This window comes from Pongo abelii, chromosome 5 (genome assembly GCF_028885655.2).
Source record: "Pongo abelii isolate AG06213 chromosome 5, NHGRI_mPonAbe1-v2.0_pri, whole genome shotgun sequence".
NCBI lineage: Eukaryota > Metazoa > Chordata > Mammalia > Primates > Hominidae > Pongo > Pongo abelii.
This window is the reverse complement of record NC_071990.2, coordinates 157,956,272-157,967,908: the sequence shown is the minus strand read 5'-3', so window position 1 is coordinate 157,967,908 and position 11,637 is coordinate 157,956,272. Positions and strand designations below refer to the sequence as shown.

Here is an 11,637-nt window from a genome sequence, read left to right as displayed (position 1 = left end):
TTTTTTTTTTTTTTTTTTTTTTTAATCTGCTTTTGGGAAATGTGTTGGTCAGGCTCCAGCGGGAGAGTAGAATCTGGAGAGAGATGAGTACGGGTGGTTTAGAGGGAGAGGCGACGGTGGGAAAGGTGGAAAGAAAGGAGGGAGAAAAAGCACCTTTGTAGCATTGTCTCCTGGCCTTCTTTCTGGATGACATTCTTCCTGTCTTTTCTCCTCTAGAGAGATTTTTCAAGGCTGCTTATATCTGGCTGTCCAGGTTTTTTCTTCTCTTTTGGAATGGGAGGGAGGAAAGAGGCTTTTCTCTTCCCCATCCAGAGTCTAGTGACTCCTTTTCTCCTGGTGCAGTGGCAGGGCTCCCAGCCCATCATGGAGCCTGGGCTTTGCCAGGGTCCCTTTGGGATTTAGTAAGTTTCTATCATGTGAATGTACAGATGCCACAGAACCAGAAGAGTTACGGGTCTCTGGTTGGTTGTTTTTATTTTTTTATTTTTCATATCACTGGGGAAAAGTGCACCTTCAAGGTTTCATCCAAAGCAAAGAATTGTTGCTATTGACTTTTATCCACTTCCTAAGCACTGCATTTCTTTCAGCCTTCATCAAAGGCATAATCCTTCATTCAGAATCTTTTTCATCACTTTAAATAGTCCTCCCGCCTTTGTTGAAGTTTTCTGCCTTTAGAGAGACGAGGTCAAATCTGCTCCAACAGTGGAAATAAAATGGGGGTGGAGAACTAGCTGTAACCTTTGTGCTTTAAACTTGAAGATGGTGTACAGTGTTTTTTTCAAAAAGAGAGCTACTGTTTGACTATTCTGATCTCTTAAGATGCATCTGAAAAAAATACTGTATTTTAAACAGAAAATGTTAAGAAAAAGTCTGTGCTAACATATATATTTCAACAAAGTTTTTAGAGAGAAAAAATCATCTCCAAATTGTTTGAGAGAGTCAGCCTGGTTCTATTATATCTGTGTAGCAGCAGGGTATAACAAAGCTAAAGATTTAAGGCAATTTTGACACCTTAAAGCAGAACTGCACAGGCTTTTAAACCCAAAGAGGATTCAGCCTGCTCACTTATTACTTTCCACATCTTCAAAAGGACAATGTCTCTTTTTTAATCTTTTGGCTTTGCTGTGAAACCATGGGAAGTTATTGACTTTACAGGCACTTTAAGTATACAATCAGGCAGAAAAAGGACATTGGTGCACTCGGGGGCTGCGAGTTCAAATTCTCATCTCTTTGTGGCACTCTCCTCCCCGCTCAGACAGAATTGAAAAGGGCAGAACAAACAGTGAGGGGCTTCCATGGGTTTTGATGGGGGCCCTCTCATTGAGTCACAGGCACCTGAAGCCGTTCGGCTAAAGACAGGCTCCTTTCTCGTTTCTGTTGTTATTTTTTAATTTGACAGCTCCCAGGGTTTCTTCAGATGGTATGCTCAGAAATGCCATACTTCCTTGTAGCCCCTGCAAGCTAAAATAATGAACAAGCAATTAAATCTCATGCTTGAGGGCCTGTGCTGATTGCTTGCAGGAAAGGGGCACAGCCCAGCCTTGTTCATTTCATACGGGGCACAGGGCCTGGCTGTTTCCCTTGGAGGGTAAGTACCTGCTGCCAGGCTGTGTCAGGGGTGGGCTGCAGGGGGCCTTGGGTGCTAGAGGAAAGGGACTTGATGGGAAACAAAGGTCCACCAAGTCACCTGTATCCAAAATGGGTGCTGGCTGATGTTGACCTCCTAAGGTCTTGTCAAGATTGTTATTTGTTAGCAGAGCACAATTGGTTGTGACTCCACTTTTTCTTTATTATCCTTTGATGAATTAATGTGTTCTAGGAGCATGGTTTGCTCTTTATTTTTTATTAAATAGGTATTCTTGGTTTTGGCTAAAAAGTTTAAGTTAAAAAAGTTAATTTAAAAAGTAATTAATAACTTAATAAATCACTTTTTAATAACTCACTATATACATATTGAAATTCTACTGGGGCTTGCCACTCGGAATTCATGGATAAGCAATATATAGCTATGTCCTGCCGTACTGGATTATACATTCTTGCACGGGAGACTGCCATTGATGAAAACGCCCACATTGTCATACAACAGCAAATGTGCTAAATGCCCTGAAAGAAAATCAAGTGGTGAGGTGGGAATGCCTAGAAGATGCTCTAAACTGGGGTAAGGGGTGATAGACTACCATCCTGAAGATGTGAACTTGAACTGAGGCTAAAGGGGAAGGAAGCGAGGTAGTACAGGGACAGGAAAGCCATGGGAGGTGAGGCTGGCCGGGAGCCAGGGTCAGGTCCTGCGGGATCATGTATGTCTCCCTAAGGATTTTAAAACAGAAACAGGCTCATGCCTGTAATCCCAACACTTTGGGAGGCTAAGGCAGGTGGACCACCTGAAGTCAGGAGTTTGAGACCAGCCTGACCAACATGGTGAAACCTTGTCTCTAATAAAAATACAAAAAAGTTAGCTGGGCGTGGTGGTGCGTGCCTGTAATCCCAGCTACTTGGGAGGCTGAGGCAGGAGAATCTCTTGAACCCAGGAGGCAGAGATTGCAGTGAGCCGAGATTGTGCGATTGCACTCCAGCCTGGGCGACAAGAGCAAAACTCCATCCCCCACCCCGACACACACACACACACAAACAGATGAATGGGACTTAATTAAACTAAAAAGCTTCTACACAGCAAAGGAAATAATCAATAGAGTGAAGAGACAACCTGCAGAATGGGAGAAAATATTTGCAAACCATACATATGAAAGGGGCTAATATCCAAAATATATAAGGAAATCAAACAACTCAATACTAAGAAAACAAACGCTAGAATGGCTATTATTAAAAATACAAAAACTAACAGATGTTGGTGAGGATATGGAGAAAGTGAACTCTTAAACACTGCTGGTGGGCATGTAAATTAGTACAACCTCTGTGCAAAACAGTATGGAGATTTCTCAAAGAACCAAAAATAGAAATACCGTTTGATTCAGCAACTCCACTACTGGGCATCTACCCATAGGAAAAGAAATCAATATATCAAAAAGATACCTGTACTTTTATGTTTATTGCAGCACTATTCATAATAGCAAAGATATGGAATCAACCTAAATATCCTAAATTGGATGAAGACAGTGTGGCATATAAACACAATGAAATACTATTCAGCCATAAAAAAGAATGAAATCATGTCTTTTGCAGCAACACGGATGGAACTGAAGGCCATTATCTTGAGCAAACCAACCGAGATACAGAAAGACAAATATCGCGTATTTCCACTCATAAGTGGAAGTGAAAAAATGTGTACAAAAGGCCATAGAGATTGGAATGATAGACAACAGAGATTTAGAAGGATGAGGGAGCAGGAGGGGGTGGAGGATGAGAAATTACTTAATGGGTGCGATGTACATTATTTGGATGATGAATATGTAAAAGCCCTGACTTAACCATTATGCAATCTATGCACGTAACGAAAGTGTTCTTGAACCCCATACATTTATATAAATAAAAAAAAGATTTTAATTTTGACCCTAAGATCAATGCAGAGCTGTGAGAGGACAGAAGCAGGGGAATGACACCACAACATCTGTGCATTGAGAAGGGCACTCCACTGCGGCATGGCAGTGAGTACAATGAGATGGCTTAGGAAATAGATGGATGTACCTCAGATTGGGGTGGTCCAATGAGGATGTAGTTCCGAAGGCATATTTCTGAGCTCTTTAGGGGGGAGAATTGACAGGGCTTGTGATGGCTGGGGTTGGAGGGAAGGTGAGGGGTCTGGGATGGCTCTTTGGTGTCTGGCTCGCACTGCCGAATGAGTGGCGGTGCCACTAGCTGAGAAGAAGAATATGGGAAGCCCGCTAGATTTAGGAGAGGACTTGAACTTCATTTAGACCTATTGAGTGGGAGATACCCCCAAAAGGAGGTATGGTGTAAATAGTTGCCTATAAAGGTCTGATATTCAAATGAAGGATTGGAAGCATCTGAAAATGGAAGCTTCCAGTATGGATGAGCTGTCTTAAAGAGAGGCTATGAAATGAGAATGAAGACCAGGACTGAGATACCAGAACTCCAGTGGGTGTGGGCCATAGCCCAGAGACTTAGGAGAGCCCAGAGCAAGAGGAAACTTGGAGGGTAGGGCAGCTCAGGGTGGGAAAGGCTGCTTCAGAAAGGAGGGCCGGCCGGGGGTGGGGTGGGGTGGGGAGGGGGATGCCTTAGAGACCACCAAGGTGATGATTCACTCAAGGATGGGTGTGGGCTCATCCTTGAAAACACTTGTGAGGCAGAGATTATTATTATCTTTCTTGAATAGATCAAGGAACTGAAGCTCAAAGAACTTAAATAATTGGCTTCAAATCACACAATAAATAGGTGGTGGAGCAGAATTTGAAGCTGGTTCTCTAGGTCCAGATCCCCTGTGCCAGCCCTGTCTCTCTGTAGCTTTATTTCTTTCACATTCAAGCAATTTTTTTTTTCTAGAAAAGGAACAACATAATGGTATTTTGGTTTGTTAAATAATCATGATGAGAAAAAGAATGACAACTGACATTTAATGCGAGGCTTATAAAATGATTAAAGGTTTTGAATACTGTATGATAAATAGGCTTTTAAAACCCATGTATCTGACCTCTTATTAGGCTGTTTATTTCAAAACTGACAGTGAAGCTAAAACAATTGCTGAGGGACTGCATATATCTTCTGCCTCAATTACTTTCTTTCAGAGACAATTTAGTCAAGATGATTTTTCTGAAGTTAGCCAATGTAATTCAAAACCAGATAGGTAAAAGAGAGGCCAGTCATTGAGGGTGCACACGGAATATCACATTAGGGACTAAGCGAATTAAAATGAACTGAGGATTTCTGTTTTTCCCGTCTTTATGATGATCAGAAATTAAGGCAAAAGGATGAAGTATATGTCTGTTGATTTCAAAACACACTGCATGGAAAATTCACCTTCTTCAAATGATATGTGGATTTGGAAAACTCAAACATGGACTAGAGTAGGTTGGGCTCTAGGGGTTTTAGATATTCTGATATGTGTGGTAGTACGGATAATGAGAAGTTGATGAGTCTGAGAGTATATGAGTCGCTGGCTGGGAAGTAATACGATGATTCAGATTGGGAGTTGTGAAGGTCTACCTCGTTCTCTGTGGGGGAGGTTGCTAGAAAGGAAACTATTTACTCTTTAAAGAAATGAAACCCTGAAAACAGATAGAACCTGAAGAGTGAGAAGAAAGAGACTGGGTCCCCAGCGGGGTGACTTTTCTCTTTTTGAGGGCCCTATAATGCCCTGGGCTTAACTCTATCTCTGACCTTCTGCTATGTGCTCTAATGGTCTGATAATTGGTCTGCTTCATAGGAGCATGAACATCTTGTAGCAAGGACTGTGTCTTACTCACCTTTGTGTTGATTAGTTCAGCGCCTGGATCATAGCAGACATTTGTTAAATAAACATTTGTTAGAAGGTTGAGCAAGTAAACAAATGCCAGGAAAGGTGAAAATTAGAAAGAAAGCTAGGGAAAGAGAAGGAAGAAGGAAGAAGGCTTTGGTCTCTGTGCTAGGAGAAGAATTCGGGAAAATCGTGTATTTCTGTATGCCCAGAAGAGTATTATTCATGACTTGAGTGTGAATCTAAGACCTGGATACCTTTTCGGACAGAAAGGTATCACATTCTTCAAAATTAAAAGGAGAAGATTCCTGAAGAGGTGCGAAGAGGTGCGAAGAGGTGCAAAGAGGTGCAAAGAGAAATTCCATCATGAATCCAGCAAGGCGGAGTTGGGTTCTAAGATGACTTGAGCAACAGAAATGTATGAACAACCAACAGGAAGCGGAGCCTGTCCAAAGCCTGATTTACTTAGCCAGGCTGAGCTAATTCCATTTGGGAGGTGGCTTTTGTAACAAATTTTTGTCCTGAGGTGGCCAAAAAGTTCTTTAGTGCTTTAAAGCTGATGGAGTGTGGGGTAGGAAAATAAAAACAGCCCAGTGGGAATAGATGTCAACGAGGTGCGGGAAAAAGACCCTTTTTCCAAGGGTAAGATCTTTGGAGATGGGCCTCTCCTCAACCTCATTTTCTTGCTTTGGGCCCTAGGAAGGAGGACGTCTTAGTCCTCAGCATCTCATGAGATTAAAAGTAAATCTGGGCTGGGCACGGTGGCTCATGCCTGTAATCCCAGCACTTTGGGAGGCCAAGGTGGGTGGATCAACTGAGGTCAGGAGTTTGAGACCAGCCAGGCCAACATGGTGAAACCCCTTCTCTAGTAAAAATACAAAAATTAGCTAGGCGTGGTGGTGGGTGCCTGTAATCCCAGCTACTCAGGAGGCTGAGGCAGGAGAATTGCTTAAAAACCCAGGAGACAGAGGTTGCAGTGAACTGAGATAGTGCCACTAAACCCCAGCCTGGGCAACAGAGGGAGACTCTGTCTCAAAAAAACAAAACAAAACAAAAGTAAATCTGTTCAGTGGTGGAGAAGAAAAGAAAAGTCAAACCTGGAGGACCAATTTCTTGATGACCAGTCTTATTTGTTTATTTATAGCAATAGCCCTTTCCTAGTTGATTCATGGGAGTCAAGGATACGGCTTGCACAGTGCATTCTTGAAGGTGTAATTTCCCTTGTGACTTCACAGAAGACATGATCTCTGAAGCTGGGCCTCCGACTCTCCTGAAGTTCAGAAACAGCTGAAGGATCATTACTTTTTCCTTTCCTCTGTGGGCCAGGAAGCTCTCTGGTTAAGAAAACTTTGCCCACCAGGGACATTAGTTAATTAACTAATTAATTAAATTTATCAATTAACTAATTAATTTGATTAATTAAAGAGGCATCCTTGTAATTTACTATATGTCATATAAATTAGATTGTTGAAGGAGTTGCCTGTTTTTGATTCCTTGATAGTATTTGCCACTCCATGGTGTAAGATGATAGGTTAAAAATCAGTCAAATAGGGAATGATGAAGATCAAAATAAGAGTCACAGAGTTTAAACTTATGCACATCAAAGTAGTGAAAATATGTGCTTTTATCTGAATTTCTTGCTATGAGGCTTTGGGAGTGTTTCTACAGATAATATTTTAATGGATTTTTGATTCCAAGTTTTCAATGTTACAAAAGGATGGCTTTTAGATTTTTCTTCAGTGCAGGGGAAGAAATGAAAGGCAAGACTGGGTTCTCTGCACTAATTAAGAAGTAAAGGGCTAGAGAAAAAGCCAGGCAGCATCTATAAAGGGTTTGGAGTCAGACAGCTGCTTGTACCCTGACCTCTGACAAGTGTCTTAATCTAAGTCTATAAAATGGGTATATCTCAAAGGAGGCTTGTGATGAGGAAATGAGATAAGGCATCTATTGTGCCTGGCGCCGTTATCCATACTAGTGCACAGAAGTGCTTAATAAGTGTTGGCTGTTATTTTTCTTTTTTCACATTATTAAAATTTGTTATTAGAATATAATGTAACTTCCTTTCCTTATCCCTATGACTCAGAAGTTTACAACAAAATATTTTCATCCTTCCCTTTATATATGATTTCCCATCTGGTTTTGCTGACATTAGTTGACTACATGGATAGATGTGATAAAAGTTTCTCAGACACTGCATATTCTGGAAAAACAAAAGTACCACACCTTTGGATATCCTAGAGTTTACTGGAGATTAAATATATTAGAAACTCTTAAAAGACAGTCATGCTTTTAAGAAATTCATCCTCTGGTAATTTTCTTATTCAAGACATACTTTTAGGTTCCAACTACGTCTATAATTTGCATTTATCTTTAAAGAGACTTTTTTTTTATTTCCTTGAATGAATTTTTAAAGTGCTCCTCAGGAGTGCATCATCCAGAATTTCCTGTCTTGTTGAAGTTATGTTTTATGCAAGAGTTTCTGGGCTACTCCAATTTCTTTATCCTGTGTTGCTAATGGATTCGCTGTTGATCACCTTCACGTTATGTGACAGCTGCTTGAGGAATGGGCCTTTATTATAGAAAGGCTTGACAATAATTTGGGTCATATTTTGGAAGGATACTTTCATTTATCCCTGGTACACATTAAATTTGTCTGAGTAGATGCTCAAGGTTTGGGAACTGTTTTTAACTTTCAACAGTTTCCAGTCTTAAGTTCCACCAGCAGGTTCCTGAGTAGGCTGGTATATAGCTATTTTATCCCTCTACTGTTCCTGTATTTTTTTTTTCACCGCTATTCAAAGTAGCTTTTAAGATTTGAGAAAAAAAGAGTGAGTGGACCACGGTGGGCATTGGGGGGTGGAAAATGCCAACTTTCTGGGTTACCATTTGTGGTTTATTTGCTCTCTTTGTGCATGTCTTTGTTTCCCAGTGATTAAAACTTGGTTTAAATGTTGCTACTTATCCACCTGTCAAGGATGGTGTGAGAATGAGTAATAATATCTGAGCCATATTTTTGCTCCTTAGTAGAAAGGTGCGATATAAATACAAAATGTTATTTCATTAAAAATACTTGTATGATAACAGCATATGTTAAATTCAATTTCCTTGACCAATTTTATAAATATATTTTGCTGTCACAATATGGTTGTTTTTATGGTGAGTACGTGTGTATCCTACACTCTGTGTTCTATTTTCCGCCTGGGTGGTATAACATATCAAATGTTTAAGAAAAATAAAGACACCATTCTAGAGAGATCATGAAGCTACTGCTAAATGTTATTTTTAGGGGGATTTCAAATAGATATTATTGAGATACCTACTGAATTACTGAGGATACGAACTGTATAACCATATAATAGGACATTATAAATAGGTAGGCTGTTATATACCTGTTTTGAGTAAACAGTGTATTTTTCTTATCAATCTTAGTTCTATGTTGGTGGTTTGCAGCCCATGAGACAGAAGCATTTTATGGTTAAACCTAAGATCCTGGGCTTCAGTGGCCAGACATGATGCTTGTTGGCATCACATAGTGAGGCATTGGAATCCATGTTCAGCCCAGGGAAAGGACATCCCTTCCTGTCTCAGACCATCCATTGGGAAACTTCTTCTTTTGCTGAAGAGGAGGATTTGAATCCCTCCCATCACTACAGCAAGCCCAGAGAATGCAGAGTTGGCAGATACATGGAGACATGGCGCCATTACAGCACAGTGTGGTCATTTTTGATAATTTTTTCTAACATAGTATAGACCCTCAGGCAAGTCATAACAAAGGCCCCCTGCTGCCACTTTCTCCTACCCACATTTTTCTCAGCAATTACTTGGCTTATTACCTCACAGGTAAGAGATACCTCCATCTGCACCACTCACCAAATTATTTGCAACTCTACCTATTCTAAAAAACTTTTTAGTTTGAAATAATTTTAGAATAAAGAGTTTCTAAGCCAGTACAGAGTCTTCCAATATACCCTTCACCCAACTTCCCCTAATGTTAACATCTTACATAGTATGTTTATCAAAACCAAGACATTGACAGTGGTGCAATATTGTAAGTGAACTACCAACTTGATTTGGACTTCTCAACTTTTCCTATTAATGTACTTTTTCTGTTCCAGGACCCTCTTTGGGATATCATGATACCTTTATTCATCATGTCTCCCTAGTTTCCACCAATCTGTGATAGCTTCTCTGTATTTTCTTGTCTTTCGTGACTTTAGATGTTTTGAAAAGTAGTGGTCAGGTGTTTTGTAGAATGCCCTAAATTTGGGTTTATCTGGTGGTTTCTCATAAACATTCTGAGGCTGTGGATTTTGGAGAAGAACACCACAGAGGTGATAGGCCCTTCTCATTGTATCATGTCAGTGGGTGTATAATATCAGCATGACTGCAGGTAACATTAACTTTGATCACCTGGCTAATGTGATGTCTGTTAGGTTTCCCCACTGCCAAGTTACAGTTTTTCCCTTTCTGTCATCTGTTCATAAAAGCAGGTCACTAAGTCCAGCCTATACTTGAGGAAAGGTCCATTAAACTCTACCTCCTGGAGGGAGGTAGAGTATCAAAGTCATGTTTTAAAACCATAAGAGTGATTAGTAAATTTAGAAAGGGATACAAATATGATGCAAATATCCTGTTACTTCTTAAAGTTCAACCACTAATTTTATCAAGTATCAATTAGTCTTGCCTGCAGCAAGGATAGCTGTGGTGTTCCAATGGCAATTCTCTATTTCTCCGATTCCCTCTACGTTTATTGATTGGATTTCTTATGTAAGAAAGATTGGTCTTTCTTCTTTTATTTATTTGTTTATTTATATCAGTATGTACTCATGGATATTTATTTTATTTTTTAGGTGATAATTGAATACAATTGAAATTTATTATGGTGCTCAAATTATATTAACTCTGGCCACTGGGAGCTTTTTCAGATAGATTCTTGGGTCCTTTTGACATGCCTTCATCTTAGAAACACATTCTTGGGGGGTACTTTCTTACTTTCTGATAATATAACATATTCCAGGGTCACCTTGTATTTTCCTTGCCCTGGCCTTAGAATCATGGGGAGTCCATTTGTGAAAGCTGAGGCCTCCTACTGGCAGCCATGCTGGGCAGCCATCTTGAAATTATGCAGGGAAGGCCCGCCAGCCTCTGAGATGGCTGCTTCCTTTCCTGCTGACCTCCTGACTGCAAACTCATGAGAGACTTTGAGCCAGAACCACTCCATTGAGTGGCTCCTGAACTCCTGACCCAAAGCATCTGTGACATTTAAAGTGTTTGTTGTCTTAAGCCACTCCATTTGGGGGTAATTTATTACACAGTGATAGATACTGAGGTCGGATTTTGGTGATTTTAAGTGTTTGCTTCTGTAATGAACACCTAAAATGTGGACATGGCTTTGAGACTGGACAGTAGAGGAGAAAGTTTGAAGAGCTTTGAAGAAGTTGTTCATAGAAACATGATGGCCTGGAGGCTGTGGTGAGGACTTGAAGGAAAGTGAGGAAGACCCATCTGGAAACTGCACTTGTGTAGTGGCAGGACATTTAGCAAGGGTGCCACCTGTGTTACCAAGATCGTAAAAAGTGTGCCTAATGAAGGGGGTGGCCAATAGCTTAGGGGATTTCAAACAGACCTGGAAGGTGCCTTCTGGCTCCTTTTTGTTGTTCACACTAAAATGCAAGAGGGGACAGAGAAGTGAAAGGAAAGACTGTTAATCACACAGGAGGAAGACTTGATGGTTTTGAAAATTCCCTGCCTCTCCAGGTGGGAAAGAATGCTGAAATGAAGCAACGACATCCAGGCAAAGATGAATCTGGGGAACTACCAAGAAATCGTTTTCTAGCCAGCTGCAATAGCCAGAATAATGTCCATACCTACCTCCTACCTTCCAGTCTCATTCAAGCTCATCTCATTATTAGATCTAAATTTGCAGAACCTTAGCTGCAAAGAAGTGAGGGAAATAAAGTTACTTGTTGGGCAACCGTGTACATTTAGCTAAGTGCTAAAAGTCTGTTACGTGAAAGAAGGGGAAACATATTTTAGGAACAATTAGCAGTCTCTTTCAAGTCCCAAATCCCCTCACGTTCTAAGGAAGAGCTGCCAGACATATGCTTGCAGGACTTTATAAGGGGTGAAGACATGGATCCTCTGTCTTCACGTCCAGCAGAGTTCAAAGAGACAACTGAATGGAATCACATAGGGATCCACAGACTTAAGGTGAAATATTTGGCTTTTCTCCTTCCTTTTCCATAGGGAACAAAAAGGTGTCCCCAAAA

General features: G+C 40.6%; 1 long non-coding RNA gene across 1 annotated transcript; it reads right to left on the bottom strand.

Annotated features, from left to right (window-relative positions):
- Positions 1 to 456: 456 nt before the first annotated feature.
- Positions 457 to 6,516, bottom strand: LOC129059800 (uncharacterized). Its single transcript, XR_008525889.1, has 3 exons — positions 6,466 to 6,516; positions 5,379 to 5,401; positions 457 to 1,461 (listed from the first exon to the last, which is right to left on the bottom strand). It is a non-coding gene; the product is annotated as an uncharacterized LOC129059800 (long non-coding RNA).
- Positions 6,517 to 11,637: the final 5,121 nt, after the last annotated feature.